At 36.6% G+C, this 23537-nt stretch overlaps 1 protein-coding gene and 1 long non-coding RNA gene across 3 annotated transcripts in view; one reads left to right on the top strand and one right to left on the bottom strand.

Moving 5' to 3' along the window:
* HS3ST5 (heparan sulfate-glucosamine 3-sulfotransferase 5) overlaps nt 1–23537 on the bottom strand; it is a 298321-nt gene that overhangs the window by 261386 nt on the left and 13398 nt on the right. The gene's annotated exons all lie outside the window — the stretch shown is intronic.
* LOC133253820 (uncharacterized) lies at nt 8275–21329 on the top strand. The gene is made up of 3 exons (XR_009738453.1): nt 8275–9257; nt 15253–15350; nt 18976–21329. It is a non-coding gene; the product is annotated as an uncharacterized LOC133253820 (long non-coding RNA).

The raw sequence follows: 23537 nt of genomic DNA, 5'->3' as shown, positions 1-23537 counted from the left end.
AAGAAGACACATACAGTGTTCCTTTAGTTACAGATGTAGTTGCTATGGGCTTCCCAAGTAGCTTAGTGATAAAGAATCTGCCTGCTCATGCAGGAGCCACAGGGGATACGAGATCAGTCCCTGGGTCAGGAAGGTCCTCTAGAGGAGGAAATGGCAACCCACTCCAGTATTCTTGCCTGGAAAATCCATGGATAGAGGAGCCTGGTGAGCTACAAAGTCAAGTCCATGGGGTCACAGAGAGTCAGAAGACAAGACTGAGTGACTGAGCATGAATGCACATAGTTGCTATAAAAATAGCTACTATTTGAAAAACTATTTGGGTCTAGCGATTAGGATTACTGGGTTTCACCCGGGCGGTCCAGGTCTGACTCCCACTGTGGGAATTCCAACCTTTGGGCTTCTGCAATGACTCAAGTGGTAAAGAATCCACCTGCAATGCGGGAGACACAGGAGACGTGGGTTCAATCAAGTAAATGCAACCCACACCAGCATTCTTGCCTGGAAAATCTCATGGACAGAGGAGTCTGGCGGGCTACAGAGTTGGACACAACTGAGCATGCACACATGCATTTGGGTACCCAAATATAACAAAATGGTATTAAATGCTTTATAATCCAGGAATCCAATGAGTTTAATAGATATCTCAGTTATCAAGAAAATAAAAGCTCTAAATTTAAGGAAAACACATTTGGACATAAGATCACTTCTTTGGTGATTCTTCAATATCTCCTATTCCTCTCAAAACTCTGTTCTGATCACAATAGCGTAGGTGATGGCAGCAGCCAGAGGAGACTTGTGGGGAAACACACATAACTGCATAAGATCAACGTGAGCATCGCCTCACTTTCCTGTCAGGCAAGAGCTCCCAAGTCATTTGTGAACATGTGGACTGGGCTTCTTTTATTGTTGCTAGAGAAGGTTCAAAGTCACATGCTGTCAAACTACAGTTCCCTGACTTTGTGAACAGGGACAGGAAATTCCAGACTTTAATTTTGTTGTTGTTGTTGTTTAGTCACTAAATAGTGTCTGCTTCTTTGTGACTCCATGGACTGCAGCAAGACAGACTGCTCTATCTTCCACCACCTCCCAAGGTTCGCTCAAATTCATGTCCATTGAGTCAGGGATGCTATCTAACTATCTCATCCTCTGCCACTCCGTTTTCCTTTTGATTTCAATTTTTTCCAACATCAGGGTCTTTTCCAATGACTTGGCTCTTCAGATCACGTGGCCAAAGTATTGGAGCTTCAGCAACAGTACTTCCAATAAATAGTCAGGGTTGATTCCTTTAGGAAACTTTGATTCTTAAAGCCTTATTATACTATGGTCCATGAGATTACCTAGGGTAGATCTACAGGGACATCCTCTGAGTCATAACTCATTCTACCAGGGTTGAATAACATAAAAATCTTTCTCTTTCTCTTGTGAGACCAACACAGGATGCTGCATTTGAAATATGTGTACCACAAGTTCCCTTACTTTTTTTTCACATAGTACTCGGCTAAATTACATAGAGATTGCTACGAACTATAATAAAACTCTTTTTATAAATTTCTAAGAATTTCATTATATTAAAATTTAATTTAGAAACTAGGATAAAAATTGGATTCATTGATGCTGGTCTAAAATAAGTTTTTGGAGAATAGTGATAAAAAGTAACTTTGGTAATGAAGCCTGTGTAAAGCAATGCATAACATATGCAATTTCTACTTTGTAAAGGTAAGGGATGGAAAGAATTTGCATTTAAATTTAAAAAGCAGATGAATTGGCATTTACTAGTGAGATGTAATTTGCTTCCTTTTAATAGACAATGAAATATTGATAGCAACATATCCAAGAAAATTTAGAATATATTTTAATTAATACCAATGTGAAGTGAATTCAAATTTAACTTCAAAGATATCCTTATTGACCATTTTCAAATTGGTTTTGAATAAAATGATTGGGGGTTTAGAGTATGACAATATATATAATATTGCTCTAATTACAGTCATTAGTCAATGTGCAATATTAAAACTGATGCAGTCAAATTTTAGTGAGTTGAGTCATATAACAACTGTTTAGAAATGATTGCTTTAGAAAGCAGATAAGAACATATTAATTTGGAAAGGAACGTTTTATACACTGACATTGCTTACTGAGAGGAAATAAGTGAGTATTCTTTATTTCAAGAATAATGTAGAAAAAATTATCATAATAAATGCCTATTAAAATTTTTAAGTTGAAAATTTATATACTAACAAGCATGCTTAAGAGTATATTGAATTAAAAAAAAAAACTCTTTGAAGCAAGAGTCTTTTAAACTTAATATTCTTGTCCTTGTTTAACTCCCATAGCAGGAAATAACCCAGTTTCACACAAATTAGATGGCTCACTGAATATTTGAGTATAAGTATACGAACAAAGCTAGTGGAGGTGATGGAATTCCAGTTGAGCTGTTTCAAATCCTGGAAGATGATGCTGTGAAAGTGCTGCACTCAATATGCCAGCAGATTTGGAAAGCTCAACGGTGGCCACAACCGGAAAAGGTCAGTTTTCATGCCAATCCCAAAGAAAGCAATGCCAAAGAATGCTCAAACTACTGCACAATTGCACTCATCTCACACACTAGTAAAGTAATGCTCAAAATTCTCCAAGCCAGGCTTCAGCAATATGTGAACCATGAACTTTCTGATGTTCAAGCTGGTTTTAGAAAAGGCAGAGGAACCAGAGATCAAATTGCCAACATCCGCTGGATCATGGAAAAAGCAAGAGAGTTCCAGAAAAACATCTATTTCTGCTTTATTGACTATGCCAAAGCCTTGGACTGTGTGGATCACAATCAAATGTGGAAAATTCTGAAAGAGATGGGAATACCAGACCACCTGACCTGCCTCTTGAGAAACCTATATGCAGGTCAGGAAGCAATAGTTAGAACTGGACATGGAACAACAGACTGGTTCCAAATAGGAAAAAGAGTACGTCAAGGCTGTATATTGTCGCCCTGTTTATTTAACTTATATGCAGAGTACATCATGAGAAATGTTGGGTTGGAAGAAGCACAAGCTGGAATCAAGATTCCTGGGAGAAATATCAATAACCTCAGATATACAGATGACAGCACCCTTATGGCAGAAAGTGAAGAGGAACTAAAAAGCCTCTTGATGAAAGTGAAAGAAGAGAATGAAAAAGTTGGCTTAAAGCTCAACATTCAGAAAACTAATATCATGGCATCTGGTCCCATCACTTCATGGGAAATAGATGGGGAAACAGTGGAAACAGTGTCAGACTTTATTTTTGGGGGCTCCAAAATCACTACAGATGGTGACTGCAGCCATGAAATTAAAAGATGCTTACTCCTTGGAAGGAAAGTTATGACCAACCTAGATAGCATATTCAAAAGCAGAGACATTACTTTGCCAACAAAGGTCTGTCTAGTCTAGGCTATGGTTTTTCCAGTGGTCATGTATGGATGTGAGAGTTGGACTGTGAAGAAAGCTGAGTGCCAAAGAATTGATGCTTTAGAACTGTGATGTTGGAGAAGACTCTTGAGAGTCCCTTGGACTGCAAGGAGATCCAATCAGTCCATCCTATAGGAGATCAGTCCTGGGTGTTCATTGGAAGGACTGATGCTGAAGCTGAAACTCCAATGCTTTGGCCACCTCATGCAAAGAGTTGACTCCTTGGAAAAGACCCTGATGCTGGGAGGGATTGGGGGCAGGAGGAGAAGGGGACGACAGAGGATGAGATGGCTTGATGGCATCACTGACTCAATGGATGTGAGTCTGAGTGAACTCCGGGAGTTGGTGATGGACAGGGAGGCCTGGTGTGCTGCGATTCATGGGGTCGCAAAGAGTCGGACACAACTGAGCGACTGAACTGACTGAACTGAAGTGATAGGATGTTACAGCTCTCTCACTCTTGACTGGAGCAGTAGCTCAGTGCAGCATCTCAGAGGTTCCAAACTGCCCCAGCACACAGTCCCATGTGGAGGCAAGACCCAGGGAAAAAGTGAGTGAACAAAAAGGTTGGTGAGGTGAGTCTCCTGCTAGTCCCCTGTATCCCAACAAAACCTTAAACTATATGTAGAGATATTCCTGCTTCCTGGGAACTGGGACACAGCCGTCCTTGATAACTGGGTGTTCTCAGGGTCAAGCACGTTGAAACAAGAAAAGGATGATCTTCCCCTCAGATGAGGAATCATATTAACAAGCATCCAGGAAGCCAAAATGAGAATCAATCCCACAGAGCATATTGGTCTGTAAAGTGTCATACTAACCTGGGATGTGGTTAACATGGAATGCAGAGTCCCACTTTAGAGATTCAGATTTAGGAAAGATAAGGCCATGGAAGGTTTCCCAGGTGGCTCAGTGGTAAAGAATGCACCAGCCAATGCAGGAGATCTAGGTTTGATCCCTGGATCAGAAGATACCCTAGAGAAGGAAATGGAAACCCACTCCAATATTCTTGCCTGGGAAAACCCAGGGACAGAGAAACCTGGTGTGCTACAGGCCATGGGGTTGCAAAAGAGTTGGACACAACTTAGTGACTAAACAATAACAAGGCCAAGGAAGCTGGCTTTGTACCAGTAATCTAGGGGATGCCACTGAAAGTCGTTTCTTTGGGCACACTAAAGAAACCCTTCTACAGAGTATGTATGAGTACCAGAGGACATGAAGTTCCAAAAAGGCTGATATGTTTCAAATAACTGAAACTTGTAATACACTTAAAATACAAATAGAGTTGTCCAAGATACAGATTTAAGTAATAATAAGTGAAACCTTCTTACTATTTGGATGACTTGTCAATAAAACATACCTATACACCCCCTCTAAAATATCACCCAGTGTAATAAATTAAACAGTAATCTCAGGTTGAAAATATTAACCACGGTTTTTGTGTTAAACACTTCTATTTTTTTTTATAAGAGGACTAAAACACTGAAAGACATAATACTACATTTACTTTTGGGCCAAGATTATTTCACATTTTGAGCAGAAAATTATTTGCACTAAATATTACCTGCCAGGGCTCTTTTCCAATTTTTATTTCATAAATATAAAATATATCTAAAGAAAAGGATCTTTATTTATACTTGAACATGCCTTTCAGTAAGTTCTCAAGGGTAACAGGCATAGAACAAGACTTATGAGTCAATAGAAGACATCAGTGAACTTGTTCCCTCTCATATATGACAATTAGACGAGAGCAGTGATAGAATTGTGGGAAAAAATATTAGTCTTAGTGCCTATAGAAGACTTAGATTGCAACGCAAACTAACATTCTTATATCTAAAATATCTTTCAAGTTTTAAATTCACAGGAAGATGGCAACCTCCTCCACGGAACTCAGTACGACATTTTTATAGCTAATAAATGAATAACAAATCTGCCTTTACTATATACCAACAATGAGAGAGAGGCTGCTGCTGTTGCTGCTAAGTCGCTTCAATCGTGTCCGACTCTGTGCGACCCCATAGATGGCAGCCCACCAGGCTCCCCGTCCCTGGGATTCTCCAGCCAAGAACACTGGAGTGGGTTGCCATTTCCTTCTCCAGTGCTTGAAAGTGAAAAGTGAAAGTGAAGTCATTCAGTCATGTCCGACTCCTAGCGTCCCCATGGACTGCAGCCCACCAGGCTCCTCCATCCATGGGATTTTCCAGGCAAGAGTACTGGAGTGGGGTGCCATTGCAGTTGTACCAAAGAAAAAAAAAACTTTGGGACTCTTAGATTTTTTTTTTTCTGAAAGATAAATCAAATAATTAAGCTTATCTGTAGGTTACTTAATGACTCGAGTAAGGAACTCTTCCTAAAATGACAGTTTAGGCTTTCAAATTTGGTTGTATTATAAAAGACAACAACTTTTGATATTCCTTTTATAGAAAAGACCATCATATTTAATCACCAGTTTTTTTTCCTCCTAGACACCCAGGAAAAGTATTTTTTCCCCAGCCTGCTTCCATCTAAGTAGGGCCCTGTACACAATAAACATTTGCTGCATATATGTTTATTTAATGATATGATTATATTCCCCACAGTTTTCAATGGTAGGAATGTTTGATACATTTTCCACGTATTTCCACAAATATAAACTCACTTAAAGCCTTAAAATGCCCTTGAAAGTTTAGCAACTTTCTCGTTCACTTCCAGATTGTAAAGGTTCCAATAGGTTGAATTATTCAGATAAAGCCAAAGTCATCAAGATTAAATGCTCAGGCTTAAGAATAAATACATTAAATAAACAAAGAAACAGAACTCCCAATTCTATTGTTTGAAGCAAACACTACCATTTAGAATATAGTAGAGGCAGATTTCTCACTGCAAGACAAGAATGCAAAATTTTACATACCAGGCTGTTGTTAATCATCGCACTGTTATATGATAAAAATAAAAAACAAAACAATAAAAACATTCATACGTTTATTTTGAGGGAAGTGGTTAACCAAGGTGTATAACTTTCAAATAATAAAATCCTATAAGAATCTAACATTCATTTACTAAGACATAAAGAGACCTATAGTGTATTAAGGAAAACAGTGATTTCTTGACTATGTTTCCATTTTGATCTTTGTGATTATGTATTTGGAAGAACATACATCAATATGTTAAGAGTGATAACTTCTGAGTGGAAGAATTATGATTTATTTAAATTACTCTTTATGATTTTTTATAATTAGCCATTTTTCAGAAATAAACTTTTAAAAACAAAACCATAAATTATTTTTCTATGATCAAAACTAAATAAATGATTATATAAATGGTTTACTAGGTATTTCATTACTTAAGTCATTGTACTTTCAATTTGGCATTCTGCTTTGAAAGTTTATAGTATTTTAATTTTGCAACCTAAGTAATGTTCTCCATTAACATATGATCTGCTACTTTTATATTTACTTTTTTAATGAGATAGAGTTCTACATAGAGTATTCTTGTCTTTTCCTCCCTCTGACTGAATTTGGGCCAAATCAGTATTCAGATTAATACTAAATGTCTAGGAATATTTGGATTTCTTGTTAATATTTTTGCAAACTAACACTATCTAATGGAATCTCTGGCAAAATCTAAAAATAATGAAGTCTCAAATGTTTAAAAGAACACTAATGTAAACTACTTAAAAGTGAGAAACAAATGCTTGTTTGTAGTTTCAACAAATGTGCTGAAACAACTGAGCAGCAAAGTAGAAAAAAAAAATGAACCTTGATCTTTACCTCACATCATACACAAACATATTTAGACTTAGGGCTAAATTTAAAATAGAAAATATTTATAAATTTAAAAGCTAAAATTATGAAACTTCTACAATAAAACATAGAATAAGACCATTGAGGTAGATAAGTATTTTTTAGATTGACACAATAAATATAAAATTAAGAAAATAAAATCAATAAATTGGACTTTATCAAAACTTTATCAAGTTTATCAGAACTTCTGGTCTTCAAAAGATATCATTTAGGAAATAAAAGGGTAAGCCACAGATTGAAAGAATATATTTCTTGTATATGCAACAACAAATTACATGTACATGATGCAAATCACATGTACATGTAGTACATGATGCAAAGAACTGACTCATTGGAAAAGACCCTGATGCTGGGAAAGATTGAAGGCAGAAAAAGAGGATGATAGAGGATGAGATGGTTGGATGGCATCACCAACTTGATGGACATGAGTTTGAGCAAGCTTCAGGAGTTGGAGATGGACAGGGAAGCCTGGCATGCTGCACTCCGTGGGGTTGCAAAGAGTCAGACACGACTGACTGAACTGAACTGAACAACAAATACCTGTATCTAGAAGCAAAAAAAAAAAATCTTAAAACTGAGTAATAAGAAAATCAACACACTTAAAAATGACTAGTTTATCAAAGATATAGCCAATACATACATGAAAAGATGTTCAACATTAATTATCAAGGAAATTAAATTTAAAACCACAGTGAGAGACCACTTGACAGTCATTAGCAGGGCAAACATAAAAAAGACAAAGAACAGGCAATACTAACTCTTGATGGGAATGTGCTAGAACCACTTGAAACTCTCACATGTTTCTGATGGGAGTGCAATCATGCTGGAAAACAAGTTTGGCAGTCTAAAAAAAAGTTAAACATACATAACATCTGATAATTCCAATACTAGGTATTTATTTACACATGAAATATAAAAACGTCCACAAAAAGACTTATAAAAGAATGTTCATACATTTTTACTCATAATAATCCTAAACTGGAAACAACCCAAATGTCCAAAAATAGATGAATGGACAAACAATTGTGATATATTCATACAATGGAAGAGTGTGTGCTTGCTCAGTTGTGTCTGATTCTTTCTGACCCTATGGAATTGTAGCCCATTGGGTACCTCTGTCCATGGGATTCCCCAGGCAAGAATACTGAGGACAATGGAATATTACTCAGCAATTTTTTCAAATATGTAGAGCCAACACAGATTGTACAAAATCATTTATATGAAGTTTTAGAACAGGTACCACTAACTAATCAATAGTGATAGAAATCAAATCAATAGTTTACAAAGTAGAAAGTGACAGGAATTATCTGCAAACGTACATGGAACTTCCTAGGGAGGTGGAAAAGATGCTCAATATCCTCATTGTGGTGGTGATTAAATAGATACATAGATTTGTCAGAGCCCACTAAATATACACTTAAAAACGAATGCATCTTATTGTATGTGAATTATGTATCAATCAAGTAATTTAAAATAGATGCTGGGCTATGGGGATTAGAAATAAGAAAATTTCCTAGATTAGTGGTTCACAACCTTTACCTTGCATCAGAATCCCATGGAAGGCTTTAAAATATTTTGTTACAGGGGTGATGCCCTGGGAATATGCATTTCTAACAAGTTCTCAAATGATGCTGATGTTGCAGGTACAGAGAGAACAGTTGGACAACCACTGCCTTTAGAGGTTGACAGAACTAATTCCTAAGTTTTGACATTAGATAGGTCAATTCAGCAAGCTACCCTTGTTGCAGTAAGATACAGAGCAATTTTGAAAGTTTATGTCCATACATATGCCTTTCAATTTAATGGGAATAACAGTATTTCGAGTAATTTCCTGGAAAAACAAAAAAGTGAGCTTTCTATTTGCTTTCATGGGCCCAAGGAGTCCTTGGAGATTCACAGAAATAGTTGGCAAATCCTCTGAAATTCAATACAAATTTTTGTGTGTATGCTCTTTTTTTTTCCCATAGAGAAAGGGCCAAGTTTTCAGCAAATTTTCAAGTGAATATGATCAAAAGAGATTAAGAAGAATTAAAGTAGTTCTGTGAGTATCCTTTCCATTTTTAATTTTAATATACATGTGTTTTCTTCAAAGATAAACAGAAGATGAATGCTTACAAATTCATTTTTTTTTAATTTGTGTTGAGCACTAAGAAGTTTTACAGTAAGACTTGGCATAGATTTATGTAGGTCACTAACTGTGAAGAGAAATGAATAAGATTTTGAGGTTGAATCTTCTGAGAGTTTAAAGATTTTCTAGAAATGTAATTTTTTTCAAGAAAGGTTAAAATTAAGATAGTATTAATGCTATTATACCCCTAACTTTCCTCACTACTTCTGATTCCAATGTAATTAAAACTACAAATATTAATGTAAAATTAATAACTAACTACACTATGTGGCTTGGGGAACATATGAACAATAGAGCATTTGTGGCTATAAAAGCATTTTTATTTGTGCATATAAATTCTCATGTATAGAATATGTGAGCATGGTTAGCTTTCATATTTTACCATCATGTATAAGCATTTTAATGGAATTGCACACATAATATTAGAATATGGCACATTTCTCTGTTCATTGGCCACTACAACTCCCTTTTACAAATATGAAAGAGGTATATTTTCAATTTTATGCTTTATCTGATATGTATCCTAGATATATTATCTAGGGGGTCATTTTAGTTGCTTAAAGAAGGTACCAGAAGCCTTTTGTTCCATTCAATTATTTTCATAAAATAGAAAACAACTGCAAATAACTGTAGAGCTTAACTATCAACAGATTTACTAAATATATTTAGTATTAGTATTTCATAATAAATGTCAGAGGATTCTACAAATATGTGATCCACTGCTGGTTTTGTGACTTAGAGGTACATAGAAAATAATTTGATTGAAAAACCTTATGACCACTACTAATTCCTTCATGCCTTGTTTTATGAAAAGGCCTTTTTTTTTTTCTGCATGCTTTTCAACAGGTCCTAGACTTAGATATGTCTGTAGTCTAGATAATATATGACACTAAACTCTTTAGGAGATTCAAAAAATAAATTTTTCTCTTAACAAAACTTTTTTTCTCTCCAAATTTTAAATCCTTGTATAAAATCACCTTTCAGAATAATATCCTTTTCTCCCTCTTCTTGTCTGTGCTGTTGCTAACAGCTTTTAATTTGGGAAGTCTATCTCTGAGTTTCTGCGCCTCACTGATTTCAGCTCAATTGTTTCTCTAGCTAGCAGAGCATTTCATTTCTCCTGAAGGTCACCACAGGCTGCCAAGGCTTTGAAAACATACCATCTTTTCATTCATGCTGCAGTCTAACCCGCAGTGCCATTAAGAGAAATGGAAGCAGGCATGTGACTTTTTCTATCAACAGTCACTGAACTTACTATTATATAAAGTGAACCAGGCCATCAGAGAACAAGGGGCTTCCATAACTCCACGTTTTCTCAAGACGACAGAAATTATTTTTTGTATTTTAGTAGTTTGCCTATGTACATATAATTATTGGTATAAATTATACCATAATGTCATCTGCTTTTGGAAGTAACTCTTCCAATCATGTCGCTACCAGTTGCAATAAACCAATGATGCAGGAAGCAGTCCTGTTCTAAGGACACTCATAAAACGAACACACATTGGCCATCTGTTGGAGAAGGGATGGCATTAAATGTAATGTGGGCCTGGAACACATCCAGTATTGTTTATTCTGTCACATATCAGATGAGCACTGAAATCAAACTGATGATTTTTTAATTCCAAGGGGACGAAAAATAGAGAGCAGAGGAGGGAGAAGATTCCAGATACATCCCAAGTATTAAAGTGACGATTCAAAAAGAAAAAAAAAACTAATAAAGGCAGATGATCTCAGAGGAAGAATAATCCACATTATACATGCCAAATACTTATACTATTGGGCCAATGGAAATTCTCCATAAATATTACTTGAGTGTTCTGTAGTTAAGGCTGCTAGAAAAAAATAAAGTTTCTTAGATGAGCCAGTTCATTGAATTATCAGCACAAACTTTTCTTTCTAGGATTTAAAGATAATAAATTTTTTTCTATATTTTAGGTAAGATAAAATGTTTTTAGATTATCTTATATGTTCATGTTTTATATTAGACTATAAGAAAGAAATGATACTGTGATAGAGTTATTGGGGTTTTTTGTTTTTTTAAGTTCTAAGGCAATTAAATTGTTGCATAGCAATTACATTATATTAGCTACTTTGGGAAGTAAAACCCAATTTTCCTTATAAATGCAAATTATTCTAGTGTGTTTAAACGGGAAACTCAGTGAAGTTGGATTCAGAAAGCTGACTTAATATCTGAAATTTTCTAATTATTAGTGAGATGACTTTATGCAAGTAATTTTCCTGATTTTTGGTTTCTTTAAAATGTAAGAATGTCAAATGGGTAATTTATGTCCAAATATCTCTGTAAAAGCTAAGACATCATGAGAATGTAAATAATTTTCCTCTCATTTTTGTAAACTCTATATGTCCATCTTGGGGCCCTTAGGATCTGTCACGTTCTCATGTAGAAGTACCCTCTTCTCCCCCAGGTTAACTTCTCTTCCTGCATTACTCACAAGGGCAACCTCAACACGCTTGAAGTACACAGAAGTATGCAATCTCCCTTAAGAATGAAAGTGCTTTCTGGCTTACTTCACTCTGTATAATAGGCTCCAGTTTCACCTGCCTCATTAGAACTGATTCAAATGTATTCTTTTTAGTGGCTGAGTAATACTCCATTGTGTGAGGGAGAGGGTGGGATGATTTGGGAGAATGGCATTGAAATACGTATAATATCATATATGGAATGAGTCGCCAGTCCAGATTCGATGCACGATACTGGATGCTTGGGGCTGGTGCACTGGGACGACCCAGAGGGATGGTATGAGGAGGGAGGAGGGAGAAGGGTTCAGGATGGGGAACACATGTATACCTGTGGCAGATTCATTTCGATATTTGGCAAAACCAATACAATAGTGTAAAGTTTAAAAATAAAATAAAAAGAATGAAAGTGCTAACAGAAATGCAAAGGAATTCTGTAACAGTCATAAAATCACAATAAGAAAAATATTCTCTCTTTAGGTTTTGGGCATTATCTATGGATATGATATATGACTTGTATATTACCATGTTAATTATTCCAATTTTAATGGGAAAGATGTCGTGCATCCATCTGTTCATTTAACAGATACTCGTTGAGTACCTCTAGTGGTAGACTGGGCATCTACTTAGTTGGAAGCAAAAGTGACATGGTGCCTGTTCTCAGAGAGCTTGTTTAAATTGGGGGATGACACCAACACAGGTAAAATATTCACTAATTGCCCTCAGAGCTATGAAGGAGCTGCAGAGTAATGATGGTGACTATGGGTGGGCTGAAGCATGTGGAAAAGTCATGGGGAGAGTGGCTGACTTTAGATAGAATGGCTAGTGATCTGAGTTCCATATCGTCAAAACATATTAAAACACACACACACCAAAAAGATATTTTCAGGAAATCAGATGTCCTTATTAATGCTACTGTTAATGCACATACTCGAATTAGAATACTTTATTAGATAAAGTGAGTTTTTCTCCACTTGAAAGTCTGAACTATCAGCCCTTACACATATAACTGGCGGGAGTTAAGCCCACTGCCGTGCAAGCAGATGCCATCCAAGCTCCCCTACCCTGACCTGCCAAGGCTCATTAATCTCCACCATTTAACAGCTCACCATTCATGGCTGCCCATCCTGGGGAGTGAACTACATGCCGACCACTTCATGGTTGGCCCATAATACAAGGTGAACAATTAGAAAAACTGCATGGTCCATACTAGTCAAAAGCATACTATATATTTTCCCCCAAATCTCTTAACAATGCTATAACTCAACTTCAATCTCCCCCTCAGTGATCTCTTCCTCATCACTGGATTGGTCAAATTTTTATTTTTCCTCCATCTCTCACCTATTCTCAGGGATCTCTCATACTCCTTAAACAGAATTTAAAGAAATAATTGATAATAAAAAACTAGCCTGGGAAAAATTACAACAGTAAAATATAGGTCATAGATTCAGCCCACTGAGGCTCTGCATACCATTATTTCCTGTTTCTATATTCAAATTCATTCTCTTGAATTGCTTTTCCTGTAGCTTGTATATCACTAACTGAATCCTATTCCATCTCCCTCCTGCAGGTTACACCCTAAGCTTAGAGCATTCAGCATCTTGGCTACAAATAAGAGCTCTGGCGTCAGCAGCCCTGGGTTCAAATGCCCACTTGACCTTTTATTACTTGTGGGACCCCAAGCAAGTAAATGAACCACTTGGGGAAAAAGAAGCACTTACCTCATCAAGTTGTTATGGGGAATTAACTATTATGTAAATCACTCAGCACCATGCTTGGATCCAGAAACTGCTCAATACCTATGAGCTCTTACAAATCCACAATCTTTTCCCAAGAATGGCTAAAACAACACTTTTATCAGCTCCTATCAGCCCAAGGAAAAACAATATTTAGGTATTTCCTATCACCTTGGCAGGCTTTTGTTTTGGTTTGCTATAATTGTTTGCAGAAAAAAAAAAAACCCGAAACCAATAACCATCCATAGTATATATTTTAAATATGCATCTAACTTCATGTTTATGTGGATTCTTTTAAATGTGATACTTGTATGTCTCTGAAGACGTTATATACTCCAAGTTCACAGAGAAACTGAGAACTCAATCTGTTTAATTTTCTTAAACTTAATATATTTCTTTAGGATTATTTAATTTGCATGCACCATTATGCAACACTTGTGATTTAGATCAATTCTTCTCCTTTGGGTTCAAAAACATTACTGCTGGGAGTGATTCCACAGACAAATATAGCTTAAGAGGATGATCTGTACCTTCAAGTTCTCTCTAAATTTGATTCACATGTAGTATAGCCTCTGGTCACCAGCTGTCACTGCTGTTTCAAAGCCTATCCATAGTTATGACCATGTTGATGTTTTGTGAAGGCCACTTCAAAAGACTTAGTTAAAAAACAACATCATTTTCTCATTTTTTATTATATTTTTTTTCTCTTTTGGTACTCTGAATATAAATATAATATGGGAAAGCTTACTGTTATTTTCTGGAGAATGTACATCTTGCTTTTATACTTAAAATTATGTTAAAAAATCATCTCATATTTTAAGTTTTACTTCATTTTTTCTTTGATTAGTATTCCATTTTATAAGTACAACTTAATTTACTTCAGAAGTTCTTGTTGAGGACATTTAGGCTTTTCCCAATCTTTTGCTACTATGAACAATATTGCAATAAACATACTTAGTTCTTTTGTATATGTGTGTAAGTACATCTTAAGTCCCTGATTCTTTTTTTTCCCTCAATGGCTCTACCTTATCCCAATAAAGTTTACAGTCTCTCTCTCTCATCCTTATTCATAATAATAGATACCACATCAAATTCAATCAATTCTTGATTGCATCCAATCTTTTACTAGAGAGGAAGAAATGGTAATGGTAATAATAATAATAACAACTAATAGACCTTGTTCTTAAATACACATAAGGCAGTACCAAGAAAGACATAAAAACTGGTAGTGATGGGATGGTACTTTTTAGGAGACTGCATTGTTCATGGGATTTTATATGCACTATCTTTAATTCTCACAATTATGTTTTATTATACCCATTTTTCAGACAAGGAGATTGAAGTTCAGGTCAAATTTGGAATTTGACAAAAGTTATAAAGTTAAGTACACAGGCCAGGTTATGTACCTGGATTCTCTGATCCTAAAACCCCTATTCTGCTCTCAAATCTAACCTGTTTCTCTAATGCATCACAATAGATGTAGTGCTAACTCAAGGATTCCGGAGGGAATCCTTCTGAATCTACTCAGGGCTGACTACTATCTCACTAGTTCAGGTAGAGTACTGAAATAGCTTTCTATGAAGTTTCCTTTCTTTCTGTTATTTCCCTCAAATTTCTCCTGCTCACCACTCTCTGATAACCTTACTCCAGTACTAATTCAGTTACATCATAAGCTTTCTCTTTCAATCTAGTATTCAACTTCCTCACCATCTGGACCCACTTGCATTTGCCACACTGACATCGCTACTGTTTTGGTCGCAATCTCTGGATGGAGGGACTCTCTAAGAAGGTATATGTGAAATGAGGAAGGAGGCAGGGAGGTGTTGATTGGGTAAAGCTCCCTGCTCCTTAACCTCACCTTAAGCAGGGTAGCTTTATTTTTATCTGCTTTAAGTATGGGCAGTGCAGTGCTAAGTCACTTTAGTCTTGCCCAACTCTTTGTGACCCTGCCAGGCTCCTCTGTCCTTGGGATTCTCCAGGCAAGAATACTGGAGTGGGTTGCCATGCCCTTCCCCAGGGATTCTTCCCAACCCAGGGATCGAACCAATGGGGCAGGGCATATAATATTTTATTTGGGGGGAAAATAAAAAAAAAATCTCATAACATTCTAAAAACAAAAATAAGAAGCCATGAATACTGTAGAAATATCAGGCCCATAGGACAGGAAGGTTTTTGTTTCTTGTTCACTACAATCACGTCAGCACTTAGAATGGTAGAAAACACTAGAAAACAATAATATTTGTTGAAAAAACAAATAGATAAATGGATTTAATTAATCTTGGTTTCACTGATGTTCTAACTGAAACTTCAGTTAGTCAACAGCTTGCTGTAAGTTTCTTCTTTGTTTTCCCACATGTGAAACCCACCACTCCCACCCAGGAGTACTGTGAAGATTAAAAATGTAAAGTATGCAGCACAATAACTGAAACATTCTAATCTTTGGGTTTATCGATCTTTCTATATTGAAAATTATTTGTTGTTTCACAAATCTAACTCCACCTGGAATTTCTTGTTCTCTTGTCCTTTAAAATTGTTCCTCATCAGAGCCACTAATGGCTTTTCCCAGAGTCTTTCTCAATTAACCCAGAATCTATTTATCTGATTGGCATTTGTCTGTTTCCCATGGCAATGGAAGGTGGAGAAAAATAAGGCTAGTCTGGTATTTTTTGGTCACTAAATAATTTAATAACGTGTTGTTGACTTGATAGAACAGTCGTTCAGATTATTAAAATCAGACTTAGAAAAAATAGAAAAGCAACTTTTTTCTTATATTCAGTATGGAATTTACTTCCCCTATGCCATTTAGATTAGTATAATTTTTTTCATTTATACAGTACTTGGTATTAATAGTATACAGAGTTTTCCCTGGTAGCATGTTCAATTCTGGTAGCAGTATTAACTACAAGTGATAGAATTGTGAGCTATTTCAAGATTTCTTTCCCAAAAGTCAGTGGAGGAAAGCACTCTATGCCTGAAAATATTACTGCCCATGCAACTGAAAAATAGAAGTGGTCTTAGAGGAGTAACATAATGTGTCTTTGGGAATGTGTATATATTTCAATTTGTTTTATCTTAACCCCAAAAATGAATAAATCTATGGTAGTCAACTGGCTTCAAAGCAACTTAACCTTAACGTTAAGAGCATGCTAAAAATACTGTCTGCACAACCTTCCCTAATCAAGTTTGAAAGAGACAGATGGGCCTGCTTTTCCCTTGCACTGTGTTTATAGTTACAATCTACATTTGCTCACATAACACATTAAAAAAAATCAGCGACAGACTGACATCAGAGAAAGTGATCCCAAATTCTAAATATATACTCTAAATTCAAAAAGGCAACAGTGCGGTGTGTAAATTCCCTTTTGATAATGACTAAAATCCATTTTAGCAAAAGTAATAAATGTGAAGAAACCTTGTGAAGGACAAGAATTCCGGAGGTCATCTCTGTAGAAGCTGCTAAAACAGCCCTTGAGAAAATTCCTTGCAGCATAATTCCTGCCCTACCATTTATACTTTCCAACTTTGAAGGTTTCTCTGACTAGGAAGATTAGATACACCACCACTTTGAGATACAATGAGCATTCATATGTAATATCATAGACATTATTAAACTTCCCAAACACTTGCTGCTCCTCTCTGGGAGAGAACTATGTTTTCTTGCCTCAGTGATGTCAGACTTGTCCAGAGGAACACAGTTTCATTAATAAAATAGATACAGGTGACTTGAGTCACCTCCAGAGAGAAGTTTTTCCAGCTAGTATGCCTTCCACAGTGATGTCTCTTCTCTGTACCTTAAGATCAGCAATGTTCCCCATAGATGCTGCTACGGGTCTCCTTGGGGCAGAGCCTTCCAAAGTGCAAAGGCCACGTGGTGGGAGGCAGACATGAGTCTTTGAGGTGTGAAACCATTGAGATGGGATCTTTAGCACAACCTAGCCCATTCCTAACACACTTGATAAGAAGTCATACACTAGAATGAAGGGAAACTCTTTTACCTAGAAGGCACAAAATAATAAATCAGGATTGTTATGGCATTAGAGAAAAATAACATATATAAACAATCTGATATATATTTAATGATATGTAAAATTACCAAGGCATTAAGGACTCATGTATGGATGACTATTAAACTTGTGCAGGGAGATAAAGGTAAAATCATTAATCTATTGGTGAATATCAATAGTACAGTTTAACAAATTTTATGCCCAGAAAAACCTACAATGGGTATTATTACTGGTAGCAGGAGTTATGAATTTATGGAATCAGAAAGTTAGGAGTTCACCTCTTCCTAGCTTTTCAGCTTTGAGCAATTTAACTTAAGCTGTAATTCCTCGTCTATAAAAGTTGAATATGGAACCTATCTCATCAGGTTATTATGAAAATAACACAGTGCATGTTAGGGTCTAATACAGTATGTGGCATTTGGGGACCACTCTGTCAATGCAAATCTTATTATTTCTATATATTTAACTTATAGTTTTCCTTCTCAGTGAATAGATAGCTAAAGTATACAAAGTTATCCAAGGGTATAAAGCTATGGTGACTGGAGTGGGTTAGGGAGTACTGGCTCCAGACTTTGGGATCCTAACTTGGGACAAGGTTTTCTGAAGAAAAAGATAGTTTTAACTTTATAAGGTTGTTTTCAAGGGATGCTGAGTCAGAAAGTAAAGGTTAACAAAGATCCTGAGAAGTCTCCAGCAGGAACACTTAAGGTGGGGAGGTCATGCAGAAGATGGAGGCAGAACTGAATTCTTAGTGTCTAGTCTTAACTCCTGAGAGTGTGAGATTCAAGGGGAGGACAAAAGGAAGGAATCCGTATGAGATAAACACAATCTAACAGAAGAGTCACTTTGCGTTGCTATAGCTATTATTGCACATCAAACGTAACTGCTTGAAAATGCTTCCCCATTCTCACTCCCTTTTACACAACAGGGCTGCCATGTCTCATGGGCACCCAAAACACTGGAAAGTTCCTAAGATTCTGCATCATGTGAAGAGAGTTACACCTGTGTTCCCTTCTGAAAACTGATTTCTAACTTGGCCCTGGAGGGTCTAGTAGTTTCTGACATGGGCAGTTTATGGTTTCAGCTCAACACTTTTATTCATCATTTATACGTGGCTTTTGACATCCAATCACTGTACAATGGAACAAAATTCTTGGACCTAAAACATTTTGATGCCACATTAGTTTGATGGCTCTGACTCCAAATTTTAAAAAATGAACACCCTTCCCTCCAAATTATTTAATCATTATGTAGGCTAGAATTTATTCTCTTGAGTTTTTTGCAGATATTTGCCATTATATTCTCTTAAAAATAACAGGGTATTTTCATGTTAAGCTACATCTTTGTGCGCTTTAGGTGTCACTTGTTAGTTACTGACTTGTTTTTATGTCCTTTGCTTTCTCCAACCAGGATGCATGAAGTCTATCAGTAACTTCTTCATACAGTGATGTTCTGAAAGAAGACTTTTAGCCAACAAAGTCAAGCACGTTCAGATGGACCGGGAATGGGACTGCAGATTCCAGCAAACCCCCATTATAGCTTCCTTTCACTTAGAGCAGTCTGTGGAATCACCACTCTTATGCTTTCTAGTGATTCCAATTGCTGATAACATGTCTCACTCAACTTAAGGGACATTATAGCATAAGACAACTTTAGTCATAGGGCTAGTCGGTGAAATACTGTCAAACTGGGAAATGATAGTTATACATGCAGAAGATGTTTATACTGGGTTCCAGGCTAATAATCTGAGAAAGAAACATTTAAACAAAGATTTTTAAAAAACTCTTTGGATTGCCTTACAGTAGGAAATGAACCGTGACTGTTTCAGCCTAATTTCCCACTTTCTGAATAAGCTGACTGCTACGTTTAGCCTTTGCAGATGATTCATGCTTTCCCTGTAGTAGGAATTCCTCTGTATTTAGCGTAGGGCAGAGACCTAAGTGGTTTCTACAGGTCAGCTTGATGGGGTTAGTTATCTAGGCATAATTGATCAAGGGTTAAAATGAGAATGTATTTAAACCACAAAGTGGCCTGGGCTTTACGGCAAAGGCCGCTCCAGTTTAAAAGTGTGTATTACAGACTGCTACTGCTAAGTCACTTCAGTCATGTCCGAATCAGTGGGACCCCATAGACGGAAGCCCACCAGACTCCCCAGTCCCTGGGATTCTCCAGGCAAGAACAGTGGCGTGGGTTGCCATTTCCTTCTCCAATGCATGAAAGTGAAAAGTCAAAGTGAAGTCGCTCAGTCGTGTCCGACCCTCAGCGACCCCATGGACTGCAGCCTACTAGGCTCCTCCATCCATGGGATTTTCCAGGCAAGAGTACTGGAGTGGGGTGCCATTGCCTTCTCCAGTATTACAGACAAATGTTGTTAAAAATTAGGTAACTGGTTCAAAAATATGGTGGGATAGAAACATGATGAAAGTGTTGTTCCTTTGTTAATGTAAGTTGAACTGGGGGATAGTTTCATTAAATGTAGAGAAGGAAGGCAGAGTCTAGACATAGCTCTTGTGTATGTGAAATACACGTATAGATGAACAGAGGTGTCTCAAGGAGTTTTGCTACATCCTAAGATTTAACTTACTATTTTTGACTGCCAAAGTAGTGTTTCTTTGACCTAATGTTAAGGCATGTTTCAAAACAAAAAGAAAAGAAAAAGACAAAACAAACCCACTCAGCTTTTTGCAAGTATATGTGGCCCCTGTAAGCTTTGCTCAAATTATTTTCCATTTAGAGCTTCTAGACTGAGTTCAAGGTTTACTTCCTCCTGGAAGTACTTTCTTACTCCTTTCCCTCCCAGTTCTCCTCTCTGTTTCTCTACTCTTCTTCTTTAGTAATCCATATAACTATGATTTCATTCAACAAGTATTTATTGAGCAGTGACTATATATATGCCAGGTAATATTTTAGCATATGTAGGGTATATTGGTAAACAAAAATTCTAGATTTCACATTCTAGTGGTGGGAGGTGAGAAGTGAAAACCAATGAATCCTTTATTTAATTGTAATGCAAAAGTTTACTTTCTCACCTGACTCTTTGAAGCCAGCTAAGTCGCTCAGTCGTGTCCGACTCTGTGTGACCTTATAGACTGCAGCCCACCAGGCTCCCCCGTCCCTGGGATGCTCCAGGCAAGAACACTGGAGTGGGTTGCCATTTCCTTCTCCAATGCATGAAAGTGAAAAGTGAAAGTGAAGTCGCTCAGTCGTGTCCGACTCTTAGTGACCCCATGGACTGCAGCCTACCAGGCTCCTCCGCCCATGGGAGTTTCCAGGCAAGAGTACTGGAGTGGGGTGCCATTGCCTTCTCCATTTGAAGCCAGAGGACTGTGTTTTGTTCATCTCTGTATACACAGTAGGCCTTCCACAAGTATTTATCTGATGACTGAAAATGGAATTCTGAGCAATGACAATATTGAGTCAAAGACATTCTTAAAAGAGAATATTTGAGCCTTTATTCCTCAGTACTAATTTATGAACTAGCACAGTAATTAGAGCAGTTGCGTGGCAGAGTTTCCAATTTTATAGATCTAATTTTGGAAAGTTTTATAGCTGAAACATTGAGTTGTCAAACATATCCAATTTCAATGATCACAATACTTCTTTTTAGTCAATGTCCTTGAATCCCATAAAATGTTTCCAGTGAAGAATTGTCTATTGTTGGTTGGTTTCTAAAGCACAAAATAAAAATAAAACTCTATTCTTAATAGAATTTAAATACCAATATATTATTGGACTCAGTAGGATTTTAAATTTAGTGAAGCTTTGTACTTTAATATTCAAAATAACTCAAATGGTCTTAACTGAATAACTGCTTAGATATTTATATTTAGTATCCATATGAATGCTGTTTCTTAGAATTTACTTTTTGTAAAATCTCCCTGAAATACAGATAAGCTCCTGAATTTTTTTTCTAAACCCTCTTGTTAGAATGACCAGTGTTTGAGAATGAAGATGGTACACTGCCTAGTTTGGGGTTGTGAACATAGCTGAAGGTCATGTTATACTTGGATAAGTACCAAACTAGTGTGTTGGTCACATCCTTTGTGGAATCTCTATTTGTTTACCTTGCTCTGGCCTGGGAAGGCCCCTTGTTCTTTAGCTTATGTCCACTAGAGGGTGAGTGAGAGAGAGGAAAAAAAACAAAAGAAGTTTAGCAAGTCTGCTGAACAGTTTCATGATGGAAAAATTTTTGAGGATCAATTTAGGATTTCTTTATTCATATTCATCTTGCTTCTTATTGCCATGGATACATAAGTTGATTTTTATGAATACAGCATTTATAAGTGGCAAGTTACAAGATGGCAGTATCTTACTTATACTGAGTCTATTTTTACAACTCGAGAAACAAATGCTGTCCAGATAACTTAAAGCAGCACCCTGAAACCACACTAAGCTTTCTTGGTGAAAACAACTTCCAGACATGCAACATCATAATTTTTGATTCACATTTTTAGACCTCCAGTAAATATTTTTGAGTTGGGTTTTAAGAGTGTGAGAAAATACATTAGGTTCTTGGACTATCATTCTACTGATAATGCCGCAATAAGCTTATCTGTTTATATATCTCGAGTGATACCCTTAAGTACTGAAAATAGCAAATGCCATGTAAGTCAAGGACTGCTAGTTTGAGTGTTCTTTACAGCCCTTCTTAAAGTTAGCAGCAGCTCTCCACTCTGCAGATTGATGATGTTAGGAAGGTGGTATATATTTGCTCAAAATACTGACCACCTATTGTGATTCTGGAATCCCACCAGAGCTGTGTATAGGCTAAAGTACAAAAAAAAAAGGAAAGAAGGAAAAAAGAGAGGAGAGGAGAAGGAGGAGAGAGGGAGGGAGAGAGGGAGAGCAAGAGTATCAATATAACCAGAAATTACTAATTTACATGGGTTCATTGTATTTCCATCTCTGACACCCAAACACCTCCATAACCGGTACCCTGATTGCCCCACAAACACACACAGATGCACAAAAAATGACACACAGTTCCACACTGGGGGCCAATGTTTGGCACTGGACTATTTCTTATTCTTTGTACAATCTGCCTGTTAAAAAAACCACTTTTATAGTTACTGTTTTTCTTTCGTTTTGTAACCATAGACACTCCCACGTAGCACAAGCTCAATTCCAGCCAAATTCTGTGTGTTTTTAAATAAATAAAACAGGTTTTCTAGTTCCATGTTAGCAAAGTCACCTCTCTTACTGCCAGTGCTAATGCTAAACATGTAATAATACTTTATTGTCATGAGCAGGAATCTGCTTTGCTAATTAAATGCAGCTGTCAGTAATTACTACTTGTCAGTGTAATCTATTTTAGGGAGCTCTACTTTAAATGATAAAAGATGGGTCTGATATTGAGAGGGTGGGATAGGCAAGGTGACTGCCTACTTCCTCAAATTAGGAACTCTTTTATAATGAATGAGTAACTTTATTGTGAAGACATCTTAACTAGATTATTCTGTATATTCTGGTGCAAGAGTGAAAAACTTTGTAGTTTTTTTTTTTTTTTTTAAATATCTGAACTCTAAATGTCATCACCTTTGTCCTACCACCAAGTACTCTGACTTTCACAGAGTTAGAAATGCATCATGATGGTAATCTATAAGAAAATCCTCAACAGGGAAGTTACTATAATCTCTACCATCAAATATTGAGCTTCGTATAAATGTACCTGCTAATTCACACTAACTGGATTCAACACAGAGAAAGATCAGTGTGAAAAGGTTGGCAGGGGGAGGTGGGGGTAGTAACAGTTTCTTGTAAGCATTTTTTCACGGATATTCAACCAGGTTTTCTCTGGGGAAATGTTTAGACTTCAAGTTAGGTCTTTGAAATTTTCAAACAACAACAACAAAAAAATGCACGGCGTTCACTTGTAATATTCATTTATCTTAACTGATTCTAAAATGAACCTCAAACTCTTTAAAGCTCCACATCTGCAGGACTAAAAGCAATGTCAGGACAAGGGTAATGGC

Source organism: Bos javanicus, chromosome 9, assembly GCF_032452875.1.
Source record: "Bos javanicus breed banteng chromosome 9, ARS-OSU_banteng_1.0, whole genome shotgun sequence".
In the NCBI taxonomy this organism is placed as follows: domain Eukaryota; kingdom Metazoa; phylum Chordata; class Mammalia; order Artiodactyla; family Bovidae; genus Bos; species Bos javanicus.
Note: the sequence above shows the minus strand (reverse complement) of the source record. Positions and strands in the feature narration are given on the sequence as shown.